This window comes from Myotis brandtii, unplaced genomic scaffold, assembly GCF_000412655.1.
Source record: "Myotis brandtii unplaced genomic scaffold, ASM41265v1 scaffold581, whole genome shotgun sequence".
Taxonomy (NCBI): domain Eukaryota; kingdom Metazoa; phylum Chordata; class Mammalia; order Chiroptera; family Vespertilionidae; genus Myotis; species Myotis brandtii.
The window spans coordinates 2,266,421-2,280,957 of NW_005370182.1; the positions used below are offsets into that span (position 1 = coordinate 2,266,421).

The following is a 14,537-nucleotide window of genomic DNA, read 5'->3' on the forward strand; positions in this document are numbered from 1 at the left end:
TACAAAGGCTGGTACATGGTGGTAATAATAACAAATGAAACAGTTAAGTTTCATAGCTCACTAACTTCTGGCAGGGAGTGTCTTATGTGTTTTATTTGCATTTATTGGTCAGTAACCCTTGGTGGTGGTTGATATTATTACCCTTATTTTATGCATATGCAAACTGTATTTAGCGAGGTTCATTAACTTGCTCACAGTCACATGGTTAGGGTCACTTGATTCCAGATCTGCCAACTCTGAAGTCTGTGTTCTCCAGGGCTGGCTGTGAATGGCCTTGTTGATTGCGCAGGGCACAACTGCAGCTGGTCTCATACACATGTGTGCTCTGAGCTTATACTGGTAGGTACACAATAAATATTAAGTAAATTCCAATGCTTTTAAGTGTTATTTACTTAAAAAATTTTTTTTGAATGTAATACAATGAGTAATGGAAATGTGGGCATCTCTCTCTCTCTCTCTCTCTCTCTCTCTCTCTCTCTCTCTCTCTCCTGCAAGGACATGTCTAGATGTAAATTCCATGGCAAAAAGGATGGCTTTCAACTAAAAGGTGTTCCTTGCCTATTGTGATTTTACATATTCTACTGCTGAGACACTTAGGAAATTGAAACTACCCTTTAGAACTACTCCTTCAGCTAGTGTTAATGAAAATTGTATAATGCCACCAGAGTTCTTTTTCTGAGGCCTGGGGCTAAAATATTCTCTCACCATTATTTATTATTGTCGCGGAGCCATTAGCTTTTGGCATTAGAAGCTATACTTATACGAAAGGTGTTGTAGCTGGATGTATGTGCTCCAAATTCTCATTACATGCTGCTGACCTCTCCTTATAAATCTCAGCTCAGAGTTATCAGCTTTCTACTTGTTGGCCTTAATTGGAAAGTTCTCTGCTATATCCAGATACAAAATATACTATCGGAGCTTGAATTTCTGCCCCTTATTAACATTGCCTTTGTAACTTATTTCCTCAATTCTCTTTCCATTGGAATCCGGCTGAAACAAATTCCTCAGTTTTATATACAAAGTGAGCTTATGGTAGAACACATTACAAAACATGCAATGCAATAAATAAGAGCCCAGTTTAACAATGCTTTTATCATTAGAAAATATTAAATGTCCTTTACTTTACAAATTAATTACTTGCACATCATTTTTTCACTTAATAATCTAGAAATAAATGCATGTGTTTTTTAGCAGTTCGAACCTCATTTTACAGTTTGAAAATCCAAGTGTTAAGTATACACTAGTAAATTCCATGAAGGGTTTGCAAGGAGTTGTGTTTCAATTTCCTGAAACCCACCTACACTTCAGATGGATTCTAATTTGCCAAGACTCTTGTGTAGTCCAAAGGTGGCAGATGGAATATTTGTGGACTGATTCATCTGTCCATCAGAAAAAATATTTGCCTGAGAAAATTCTTCAGATTTTCCATATGTTTAAGCTTGTGGATTTTTCACTATCTATCACCATTTTCCACTGTCTATCACTATTTCCCATTTAAGAGGTAGAAAGTCTCTATACTGTACTTTGAAACTCTTTACCACTCAAATATTTTTATTCTAGGTTATTTGCATATATTAATAATGACATACTAGAAATCAGTATTACTCAGTAAAATTCATCTTAGGTAAACACTTAGAAGTATTTTTATTTTCAGTACATATTAAATATAGTTACTTCACAAACGTCAATTAAATAGCTCTTTCTTTGAAGTAATTGTGTAGGGTAAGCTGAATGTGAGTTTTGTTTCCCTTGGGTTTATTTATTTATTTCTAATAAAAATTGATTAAACGGTCTCCAAATAAATGAAGCTTAGTGATCATGAGCTAATGACGTAGGTTTAAATTAACATCTGTATAAGAATTATGATATTCACAAGAAAGTAAACACAAACACTTCTTTTTCTCCTCAGATGAACTTACTTTTTGCCAGCATTAATAATGTCAAGAAACAATCAAAGAGAAAACATTTAATCTAGAAAATTTTCACCATTGAAATTTGAGATTAAATTATCCTCTTTTTTCTAGTATAGAACAAAAGTGTTTTCAGGCCTTTTCTGATTAAGTTACTCTACAGAATATTCAAGCTGTGTTTCTCTTTATTTGGTGACAAAAATATGTGTGCCAAAGAGTAATTTATTATTGGATATTGTTACTATATAAATATAGGGGTGGTAAGCAAATTCAGCTGAGAGACATGTGAAAAGGTAAAATGAGTATTATGAATTTGAAGAGTTTATTTGAGCAAAAATCTATTTGAATTGGGCCATGCAAAACTAGAAGTGGGTAGGAGTGCTCCAGGACTGGTGCTTGGGTAAAATCTTATAGAGAAAAGACAAGCCAAGTAAAGAAATTATTGAATGGCTGTAGCTTAAAGCCTAATTGACTGTTTGTGATCGGCTGTCCTTAGCTTGTTGATATAGTAACCTTGAGGCATTTACAGGTTTAGATTTTGCTTTGCTTAGGTAGGTCGCGGGGGCATTAGATCCTCGTTGGTCTAATGGCCTCCGTGTTTGGTGAATTTACCAGGTAGTATGTACATTGGATGATGATTATGCATTTGATTATATAAATTTAATATCAGAGATTTCAGCTTTCATGCATCGCCAGACACATTGTGTTAATCAATGTTACTCTCCCAGCATATAGACTTGACATGCTATTTTTCAGATAGTATGTAGACGAAGAGAAACTAATTCCTAATTCTGAATAACTTGGAAAATTTTGTTCCTATTTCCAATGTGGGTGTGTACCAGTAAGTACCATGGACTTTTTTGCTCATTTCTTTATGGAAAATGGAGACCGTAATGATTAAACACGGCCAGCTGCCACCTTTTGAGTATTGAAGTCGCACCACTCAGTTGTAAATCTAGCCTTTCCTGGTATGGTAGAGGGTTATTTTTATTTCAGCCTTAGATTGCCCTTAATAAAATTGCTCCTGCCTGGCTCTTTCTGTGTGCACATTGGAAGACATAGAAAGAAATGTGTCACAAATAGTTAAATTTTTTACTAAAAAGTACATAAATTTAGGATACCACAAATTGTTAATCTCAAATCTGTAGTATCTTGCACACAGGCCTAGGGCTCAAAGGGCACTAACAGAATGCACCTTGGGACAATTGAATTCCCCCCCCACCCCCCGCAACTATTTTGAATATAATGATCATCTGATATTTTATGGTGACTAGCTATTTCACCTCTTTACCTCCTTGTGGCCTCTCTGCTCTTTTATAATTCTCTTTTTGTTTTCTCTTCCTCTTTTGTTCTTAACAGTTCCCTATAAATAAAAGCTGCTGGCATGGTCATTGCCTTTTTTTTTTTTTTTTTTTACTGTGCCATTATTTTCTCATCTTGTGTTCCTTATTTTATATGAACTACATTCTAGACAGAGGAAGAATTTTAAAAATAAAGTTTTTAACAATACTGTCTTTTCTGTTGTATTCCAATGGCTTAGTCATGTTGTTTCAGGAAAAAATATAATTAATAATGCTATGTGTCATGCAAATGTTAAGCTATCCAAAGGTAGTACAGTATATTATTTTATTCTTTTAGTAAAATAGGAGATATTCCTATTTTAGAAATTAAGGAACTTTGATTTTCAGAGGTTAACTTAATTTTCCAAGGTTCACAGAGCTTATTAGTGGTTGACCTAAGAAGAGACAGATCCTGACTCTTAGTTATTAAATATGCTACAAGTAATTATTAGATATCTTAGATTTAAACATTTCCTAAAGATATTCTCCAGCCCATTAAGTATAAAAACTAAAACCTTTTCCATGATAATCTTCCAGAAAAAAGTTTTACATTTTTCTTAAAAAGTGTACTGGGATCTCTGATAGCTTTGGTTATAATTAACATAGGAAACATAATATTTAGTATTTAATGAATATCAAATTATAGGACCAATATTGGTATTTTCATGTGCCCTAATGAGTTATTACATATTCCTGTACCTTTTCTATTAATACCCGAGGCACATTATACCTTGGTTATTGGACATGACCTGAATTAGAATAGTTGATTCTTATTTTAGCATCAAATATGGACTTAATAGCTTGCAAGTCTATCCAGTTTTTATCATCAGGAACTATCAACTCAGTAATACATACATGAACAAACTTTATAACCCTGTTGGCTCTCGGGCTTTGACCTTGAAGCCTTACAAAAATACGTTGATTTTATTTTCTAAAGATTCTTAGCAATTCCAAGACTTGATTCGGGAGTTGAAAGCTAATTTTTCAAAATGCTCTCATAATTGCTACCATCCTTCTTTGGTTTTATTGTGCTCTATTCTGGGAATTAGTCTTTAGTTGCTCTGCCAATTTTTGTTTAGTACAGAGCAGTGCATTGTTTTGCTCCTGTCTTATTCCTCCTCTTATTGTTGCTGGTGGAAGGGGGTTCTTGCACTGTCAGGAGGAAAGCATTTTGGAGGACCTACAAGAGAGGATGAGGTCTGGTGGCAAAATTCATTCAGGAAGCAAAATTAAAGAAGTTCCCCAATGTCCTATATCCGTCCCTCTCACTGTGGAAAAATCAGAGCCAGAAAGAGTCAATGTCCAGAGATTCTGTGCAGTGTTAAAACTGAGTTCAGTGGAGCATCTGGCTGACTTAGCTTGCGTTCCTGCTGCAATCCATTGCTTTGCTGCTGTACCTAGGCTCCTGCTGGAGCCTGGGTGTGGGGTCTGCAGGGCCAGTGGCCATGCAGCTGCTAGGGCCATGTGGCTATGGAGAGAGAACATGAGTGGACAGGGCAAGTTCAGGTCTCAAGCCAGGGACAGAGAGCTTCTTTGTCCACTTGGAATTATGTATTCTCTGGCTTGGGAGGAACCAGGAGCTCTTTCAAAATAGTCAATCAGCTTCCCAAACTGTTGCGGGCTTCTGATGGGGTCCATCCCTAGCCAATGATCTTTTTCCCAGGTTAGACTGACAGGCCTCTATGGTTCAGCACCTCCCCCTGCACCATTTTGACTTTATTGCTCATGTTCTTACCTCTCCCTCTGCTTTCCCCTCGCCCCCTACACAATCTGGTACCAGTTGGGGGGAGGGGAGGGTGTTAATCCCCTTGGAGGGGCTATGCTGAGGTTTCTTGGGGTGTGAAGTTGTAGCTTCCTGGCGAAGCAAACAGGCCTCTGCTTCCCAGCTGAGTATGCTCAACAATGTCTGACTCTTCCTTTGCTTCCTTTCCCGTAAATAATTAGCTAAGAAAGGGAATAGGTTAATGTTCTCACAGATATTACTGTGTATAAGCAAGAAAACAAACATAAAACTACAACACAAAACTCTTGTGATAGTGAGGGGATTGAAACCATTCTGTGTAACCAAAATGATGTAGCGAAGAGCAATATTGCCAATAAAAAATGAAAGTCATTTTCACTGCATCATCATAGGTTCACAGTTACATTCCTACTTGAAGCAACTTTAACCGATGTTGACCTATTTCTCAGCCTTCTGCCTCGTTTAAATGTTTGTAAGGAAACCTGGGAATGTTGTTAGAAACAAAAAAGATGAGGAAATTTGTGATTTACTCTTTGTATTGCATAATTGATTTTTGAGGGAAGTTTCATGATTTCAACTTACATATTTTCTCTAAATTTTGGTGAATGTGCCTTTTTGTCATTTGAAATGAAATCTTATGTTAACTTGAACTCCATACTCTGACAGAAAAAAAAAAATTTAGAATTTTACTTTTCCAAACATGTGATTGTTATTTTTGTTTTGTGAAATTAAGTGACTGAAATTCTGAAGAAAAAAAAAAAAAGTAGTGCTTTTCCTAAAATGCTCGTGAATTCTATCTATCCAAATAACAGGAGGATTCATACCACCCATGCCAACTGTTTGTAATGTGTAGGATTTTTTTTCAATGATTTTATTTTTCCTTTCTACCGTTTGATTGACAAGCATAATGAAAGTCATTGGCAGCCCCTATCAGAAACAAGTGCTGCCATGTATTAACAACTGAAAATACCTTTCATCTTGGTGGCCTAATTAAGAGACTGATGTTCTAAATGTCTTTTCCAAAAATGTAAAGAGAATATTTTGGTGCTTAAGCAAAGTTCCCTCAGGAACCTGTAAAATAATATACAGGCATTTTGAGAGGAACTGCATGTATGAAAAATGACTTATATGAGTAATTTGAGAAGGCTAAAAGGTTTCTGATTGAACAAAATATTGAATACAACATTTTTATGGTATTTAGTGTTTCCATGGACATTTTAGAGAGAGTGGAAGGGAAAGGAAGAGAGAGAGAGTAACATTGATGAGAGAGAGAAACATCGATCAGTTGCCTCCTGCTCACCCCATATGGGAAGTCTGGGGCCGGGCCTGTAACCTGGGCATGTGCCCTGACCCGGAATCGAACCAGAAGCCTCTCAGTGCATGGAACTCTGCTCGGACAACTGAGCCACACCAGCGAGGCAAAATGAATCTTGTATTAACTCTTTTAACTTGAACTTTTTTGTCTATAAATTGGAGATATGATAGCTGCCAGGATACCCCGTAGTGAGAACTATATGACATAGCACATACATAGTCCTTACCTAGGAAGTCTCTATCCTGCCCCCCCAGAGGCCTTCCTTAAACACATTAGTTTAAGGAGCCATTTACCCCTCCCTTTATTCCTATGCTTATTTTTCAAATATATTTTTACTGATTTCAGAGAAGAAGGGAGAGGGAGAGAGATAGAAGCATCAATGATGAGAGAGAATCATTCATCAGCTGCCTCCTGCACACCCCAAACCAGGGATCGAGCCCACAACCGGACATGTGTCCTTACCAGAAATCAAACTGAGAACTCCTGGTTCATAGATCGATGCTCAACCACTGAGCCATGTTGGCTGGGCTGCTTCTTTTTTAATTTACTTCATACAAATCAATTCTTTTAATTTGTATTTTAATTTAATTTGTATCTCCTGCCAGCGTAGAGATGTTGTGTATTAATTTGCTGCCAAATTCTCCTGAGTCTAGTCTTATACATAGTATTAATTAATTCATACATTCATTCAAAAGTAGTTCTTAGAACTTACTTTGCTTGAGATGTTGAAAGTGTGATGAACAAAAATGAAGTCCCTGTCCTCATGGAACACAAAACTAGTTTTTGCATTAATAATTGAATATTTTTTGATGGGTCCAAATTTATTCTAAAATTGTGCAATAGTTTCTAGGGCTATTAATATATATGTACCAGAATAGAAATAGAGTTAATCTTTGTTGTTGTTATGTTGTTATTTTTAAATATGTTTTTGTTTACTTTTTTAGAGAAAGAGAAAGAGAGAGGGTTAGAGAGATAGAAACATTGATGAAAGAGAAATATCGATTGGCTGCCTCCTACATGTCCCCCACAGGGGATCGAGCCCACACCCCAGGCATGCACCCTGATCGGGAATTGTACCTGCAGCCTCTTGCTTCCTGGGTCGATGCTCAACTGCTGGGCTGTTATGTTGTTTTTTTAAAAATGTTGTCTTTATGACATTTTTACTTTTAAACATTCAAGGGAGTCATTTTAGCATGGATATTTCTGATTTGGGGAGAGACACTGAAGTTATCAGGTATCACTGGTTCTTTTTCTGTTTCTGAAAAGAGGGAGTCAGTTCTCATGCTTTTCTACAATGTAGGGCTTAATGAACCATTATTGATTGTGTGTCAGCTGTGGTCTCTCCTTGATGTAATGAACAAGGCAGTTTTGAGGTTGTCTTTGGTGAGAAGATGCACAGTAAAGTTGATACTCCACCATTTTGAAATATCAATACTGGATCCGTATGACCTGAAACACTGAATGAAATCTAGCAAAGCAGATGTTTCCTAATATTGTTTTTAATGGTGTTAGAGAAAAGTATGTGAATTCACAGATTAAAAAAATTGTATTGTCAATTCATTTTAATTTAAACACAATCTTAAATAAAACCTTTCCTACACATTTGTATGCTGCAGACATACTTTGTGAATTGATGTAACAATAGTTTCAAAAATAAATTTTCACCAGTGGGAAATGGGGTAGAGGGAGGTAGAAGAAGGTAAGTGGGGGATAAATGGTGATGGAGGGAGACTTGACTTGGGATGGCAAGCACAGTACAATATACAGATGACATATGGTAGAATTGTACACCTGAAACCTACAATTTTATTAGCAAATGTCACTCCAATAAATCCAATTAAAATAAATAAATAAGTAAATAGACTTGCTGTCTGTATGCATGCACGCTCATTGGTTTCTGTGCTTCATACTGACCCTCGGACTTGGAGTGCCCTTCCCGTCCTTTTCATCCATTGATTCCTCCTGATCTTTAAGAAGCATCGCTTTTTCTAAAATTCTGTCGCTGTCCTTTGCTTACCCCAGGCTGGTTAGGTACTCTTTCTCGGTGTTTTCAAAAAGCCACACACTTAATTATTTTACTGACTTTACTACATTTTTCAAAATTATCTATTTCTAGGTTTGTATCCCCTAATTAGATTATGAGCTCTTTGATACTAGAGACCTCATTGTGATCATCTTTTTTTTAAAAAAAAATATTCTTTTGCACCTCCTTTATGAACTCACCTATTTTTTTTAATGTTTTTATTGATTTTTACAGACAGAGAAACAGAGAGGGATATAGAGATAGAAACATCAATGAGAGAGGAACATCATCGATTGGCTGCTCCTGCATGGCCCCTACTAGGGATCAAGTCCACAACCTGGGCATGTGCCTTGACTGCGAATTGACCCAGCAACCTTTTGGTTCCTGGGTTGACTCAACTGCTGAGCCACACCAGCCGGGCTGTGATCATCTTTGTAACTCTATAACCTAACACAGTATCTGGTCATAGATTGTCTTAGTTTGTTCAGGCGGCTGTAACAAATACTACAGCCTGGGAAGCTTATAAACAACAGAAATTTGTTTTTCACAGTTCCGGAGGCGGGGGATCTGAGAAGATGCCAGCATCGTCAGATGAGGGTCTTCTTTTAAGTCACAGATTTCTCGTGTGTCCTCATGTGGTGGGGTAGGCAAGGTAGCTTTTTGGAACCTGTTTTATAAGCCACCAAGCCCATTCCTAAGCACCACCCCCTACTTCCTAATGCCATCATCTGAGACATTAGGTGTTCAACATATGAATTTGGGGAACACAAACATTCAAATCAGAACATAAATGGTGCTCAGTGAATAAATGGATGAATGAATGATGTGGATTGAAATTGGACCTGATTCTTCGAAAGTACAATCCAGAAGGGAGACACATTTCAGAGACAACTACTCTTTCCACTTGATAGTGGTTGAAGTTATGGAATAGAAGGTGATAATGAAATGAAAGTTCATTGAGGAAGAGCATACAATGTAGGCCAGAGAATTGCACTAACCACGAATTAAGGTTGTGGTTATGGAGACCAATTGAGACAGATTCAAGAATAGTTTTGAAGAATTTGAAAATCGTGTACAGAGTAAAGTGATGAAAGTAATTAAAAGTAATTTGTTTAAACAGCTTACAATATTTGGGAAAACAGGCACAAAGCTGTTAGAAAATTCATTTTAATGCCATAAATTATTGATGAGTTATTACTGTCCACATATGCTCAAAATAGATATTTTGTCAATTTTTAAAAACTGGGATAATTTGAATTAGTATAATACACTTAAAAGCTATATAAAATATTGATATGTGAAGTTACCTACCATACTAAGGCCTTACTTCATGCTTTGGACTGAGCTGCATACTTTAATACTTACCTCTGTTTACATTTTACAGACGAGAAAACAGTGTTTAGAGAGTTTAATCCACCTTAAATACCAGATCTGGCATTCAATTTATTTCTTTTGATTTGCAAATCAATGCTTTGTTATTCTACACTATACTGTGTCTCAGTGAGTTTCTGAAATATATGTACTTTTTCAGCATGAATGTAAAGTGACAAGCATAAATGTATATAAATTTAGTTGTAGCTCTCATGGTCATCCATTCATTCATTTGTCAAACATTTGTTGGCCTTCTAAGCTCTGTGCTAGGTATTGCATATACAACCATGCCCTTGTGAAGTTTATAGACAGGCATTAGAAATATAAAGAACTGTATAATAACAATTTTCACAAATGCTATGAAGGAAAATATAGTGCCTTTTATTAAGTACATTACCGAGCAGGGCCTACATGTACTTTCTTTCCTGTGGGCAAGTGTAATTAGATTTGTAATATAGCTAACTGTAACCCAAGAAGATGCTTAAAATAGCTTTAGATAAGTGGGACCACATCAGTATAATTAAGCTGAACCTTTTGAAAACATTGGTCTTCCAGCAGCCTTTCCACAGAACAGAAAAAATTTTGGTGAACTGAAGAAAATTGTGGCCAAATTTTCAGCTTTTTATTTTAGCTTTGGAACCTGACTTTGAGACTATCTCAGCAATGATGTACATCTGTTAAAAAATGCAATAAATATCCATGGAGATGATGAAGACACTGCCCTTTAGAGAGCAGTCTCTCTCCTCTTGCAACTCTGAGCATGTGGGTGATTTTGTACTGGAAATACTGAGTATTTGATAAGTTTGAATATTTGGGTAATATTTAGCATAAAATATAAGTAGCAGCCAAACAGGAGAATGTATGTCATTTAGAATGTAATAAAGCTGGATGATCAAATTAAAACAACCAAAAAAATCTTAAAAAACAAAGCAAAACGATGCAAAACTTTACCAGATGTTAATTACAATCTAGATTCTGGCTTTATTGTAGTTCAAAGGTTATAAAATCCTAAATTTCAGTTTCAGAAGTTACCTCGGGCTTGTATTATAATGATATTATAAGTAACTGGTACAAAAGGAATTCATGAAAATTGCAGAAAAATAAATAATCTCTGTTTACTCTAGTTTGATTTTCCTGCCAGCAAATGTGTGTTAAAACTTGACTCATTTTCCCCCTCTCCCCTTTCAAAATTTCTTCATAAACAGATGGAAAACTGGTGATTTCCTGACAGTTGGGTATTTTTTTGTAATTATCTGAAAATCTGAAAGGCTTCAGATTCTATTTCTTTACTTTCAGGGAGCAGTTGAAATGCTTTTCAATAAACATAAATGTATATGAAAGATAGAAGTTAATCAAGAAATCTGATATCATAATTGAGTCTCATCATCTATCAACTTGATATTGTGAGGCTTCCCTTTTATCTAACGCCTTTCCTTAACGTCCTCACTGCATCAATACTTCTTTTTTAAAAAATATATATATTTTATTGATTTTTTACAGAGAGGAAGGGAGAGGGATAGAGAGTTAGAATCATCAATGAGAGAAACACCGATCAGCTGCCTCCTGCACACCCCCTACTGGGGATGTGCCCGCAACCAAGGTACATGCCCTTGACCGGAATCGAACCTGGGACCCTTTAGTCCGCAGGCCGATGCTCTATCCACTGAGCCAAACCGGTCAGGGCTGCATCAATACTTCTTATCATCCTCGCCCTTACGTCTTCCTTGTGTAAACTCTCACAAAGGAAGAACTCTTAAGATTAAGGAGGAACTCCTGAGGAATAAATAGGAGCTTGTCTAATAGAAAAATGAGAAGAGGATTTCTTGATAGGCATGGATACCTAGTAAAGCAGTAAAGACATGAAGGTATGAAATAACATGGAATGAGCTGGAAACAAATGAATTCAGTGTTGTTAGACTATATGTTGCACGGGAAGAACTGACATTAGAGGGAAATGAAAGGGAAAGGGTCTGATGGCAACAACACAAATGTCAAGGAGAAATTATCACAAAGCGGGTGAGGGTCTATTTGGTGACTAGGAAGTTTATCTCCACTATTAGGGGAGGAGGAATTGAATGAAGGATTAATAGAGATATAGAAATGTGTACAGGTAATAAGACATTGGGAGACTTCATGTCTGTTCTGATGGCTTTTCTTTTCTCTGTAAACAAGAGGTCAGGTTAACTACAGGTAATGAATGGGGGTTGTTAGGGAACTTGAGGAGAGGGGAACATGGTTAGAATTGTAATGGAAAGGACAGGAAGATACCAAGAGATGTGAGAAAAGCTTCATGGAGAGGCATTGAAGGTCATGCTGAAATTGAAATCTGTGAATGTGCAATGGCATCAATCTGTGCAGGTAATCCATTTTTTTCTGGTTCTACTCAGTACTATAATTGTAAGGTCCATTCCGAGTTTGGAAGTTTCAGGCTCCTTTTTTGCAGGAAGATAAAGGTGTAACTTGAGAATGTTGGTTATTATAGGTGACATTAATGTTTACTAAGTACTTAGAATGTGTTAGGAACTTAGTATAGTAGGTACATTGTCACATTTATCCCCTTCTTTCTTATGAGGTATATGCATTATTCTTAATTTTAAAAATTGGGCTCGCAACCCTGACCAGTGTGGTTCAGTTGGTTGAGCATCGCCCCATGCACCAAAAAGTCCTTGGGTTCGATTTCCAGTCAGAACACATGCCTGGGTTGTAGGCTCAATCCCCACTAGGGGGGTTGCAGGAGGCAGCCGATCAAGGTTTCTCTCTCGCATTTGATGTTTCTCCCTCCTTTTCCCTTCTTCTTCTTCTTCTTCTTCTTCTTCTTCTTCTTCTTCTTCTTCTTCTTCTTCTTCTTCTTCTTCTTCTTCTTCTTCTTCTTCTTCTTCTTCTCCTCCTCCTCCTTCTTCTTCTTCTTCTTCTTCTTCTTCTTCTTCTTCTTCTTCTTCTTCTTCTTCTTCTTCTTCTTCTTCTTCTTCTTCTTCTTCTTCTTCTTCTTCTTCTTCTTCTCTCTCTCTCTCTCTCTCTCTCTCTCTTTCTCTCTCTCTCTCTCATCAATACAAACATATTTTTAAAAATTGAGGATCCAGTTAAGTAATTTTTTCAAGGTATTTTACCAAGAAGTACATGGAAGAACTGGAATTTGAATAAAGATCCAATGTTGCAGCTGAGCAGAGAAAAATTGAGGTTAGAAAAGGGCTAAAAGTTTGGGAGAAGATGTAAGTGTCAAGGAAATGAAAGGTTTCAAGGAAACTCCAAAATAGGATGGATAGAATAATAGTTTTAAGGTTGCAAAAAAGATAGAAAACTAATTGGGAAATAGAATATCAATGTTTAAGAGTTCAATGATGGAGCCTTTCAGAATGGCGGTGAGGTTCAAGAAACAAGAGTTATTGAAACCAGAGTGGATTGGAGATCATGGATTCTCTGGCTCGCTTATTCATTGTAATGCATGGGTATTGATTATAAATGTTGATTATGGTTGGACTTTAGAGTGAAGAGAAATGGATTTTGAAGAAAAGACCTGAAAGCTGATGAGTCTCAGTATTCAGGTGATATAGCTTGGTGAAATGAACTTAAAAAAATATTCCCCCGCCCCCCCCCCCCCCGAGTTGAAATAGTAATAATACAAAAGCCACAGATTAGAAATGGACTATGCTGAGCCTCTGTTCTGGCCACGAAGGTATGGAATTTGCATTCACTCAAGAGGATTTTATTTAAGTCAGATCCTCAAAGAAGAAAGAATGCAGAGACAAAATAATTTTCAGGTTAGGAATAAGGAAGTTCTTTATTTAAAAAAAAAGGAAAAAAAGGTGGTGGGGGGGTTCCAAAGGATACAATGGAAAATGTTAGGAAGGACATCAACAGTGATGTGGTAGTGTGGAAAACATGATCTGAATGGGGAAAAAACACATACTATGAGGATGATATTGAGAAGGATTGGTGATTAGAGGAAAGTTTATTTAGGGCTTGACAGCAATAGAATCAAGAGGCATCAGTGGAATTTGTTGGCTTCAGATTTATAAATGGAGCTTTGATTTATAGGTGTTTTGCTATTTTGATTCCAAATAATGACATGACCTGACTCAGCCACATTAATGTTTGAGCTAAGTGGGGCTGGCACTGTCCAAAGCTCTGTAGGTATTGGGCTGATACACATACTTGGTCATTCAGTGTAAGCTGTGCATAACATTAACCAGATTTATACCTCTGGTTTTGTGTCCTTGCTTGATAATGTTTTCTTTAAAAAATTCTAAACTTGATATTAGTACATATTGACAGACATATTTTTCTAATGTTTCTCTTATTCAAAGCATTGCACTGTAATGATTTAATATTTAGTATTCAGGATTTATATATCATCATCTTTTGATTACTAGGACAGATTCCTGCTAATGGTATTTAAAAGCAACAAAATCTTACCTGAGCACTTTGATTACTGTAACACAAATTAAGAAATTTAAATTGGGTCTGTAGGTTTACCTGTCCCACAATGTGTGAAAAGGAATGGTGGCTTATATGAAAAAAAAAATAAAATAAAGGGACTTATATGAAAATACAATATTTTGCAAGTGCTTTTTTAAAAATATGTATTTTTATTGATTTTAGAGAGGAAGGGAAAGGGATAGAGATAGAAACATCAATGATAAGAGAGAATCATTGATCGGCTGCCTCCTGCAAGCCCCTTGCAGGAGGGGATCATTCCACAACCCAGGCATGTGCCCTTGACCAGAATCGAACTCAGGACCCTTCAGTCCGCAGATGGACACTCTATCCACTGAGCCAAACCAGCTAGAGCTTCAAGTAAACTTCCTTATAAAAGTCATCAAAGTTTAGCAATGGAAGT

At 36.6% G+C, this 14,537-nt stretch overlaps 1 protein-coding gene across 5 annotated transcripts in view; it reads left to right on the forward strand.

The window, feature by feature from the left end:
• Positions 1 to 14,537, forward strand: part of SLC16A7 (solute carrier family 16 (monocarboxylate transporter), member 7) — a 151,629-nt gene that overhangs the window by 35,458 nt on the left and 101,634 nt on the right. Inside the window, exon 2 of one of the 5 annotated variants that reach the window (XM_014550084.1) lies at positions 257 to 339. The exons of 3 other annotated variants lie outside the window; for them this stretch is intronic. The gene's annotated coding sequence lies outside the window, so the exon portion shown is untranslated. Of the gene's footprint in view, positions 1 to 215; positions 340 to 14,537 lie in introns of those variants that run through there. One more of the 5 variants, XM_005879064.2, reaches the window with a different exon arrangement.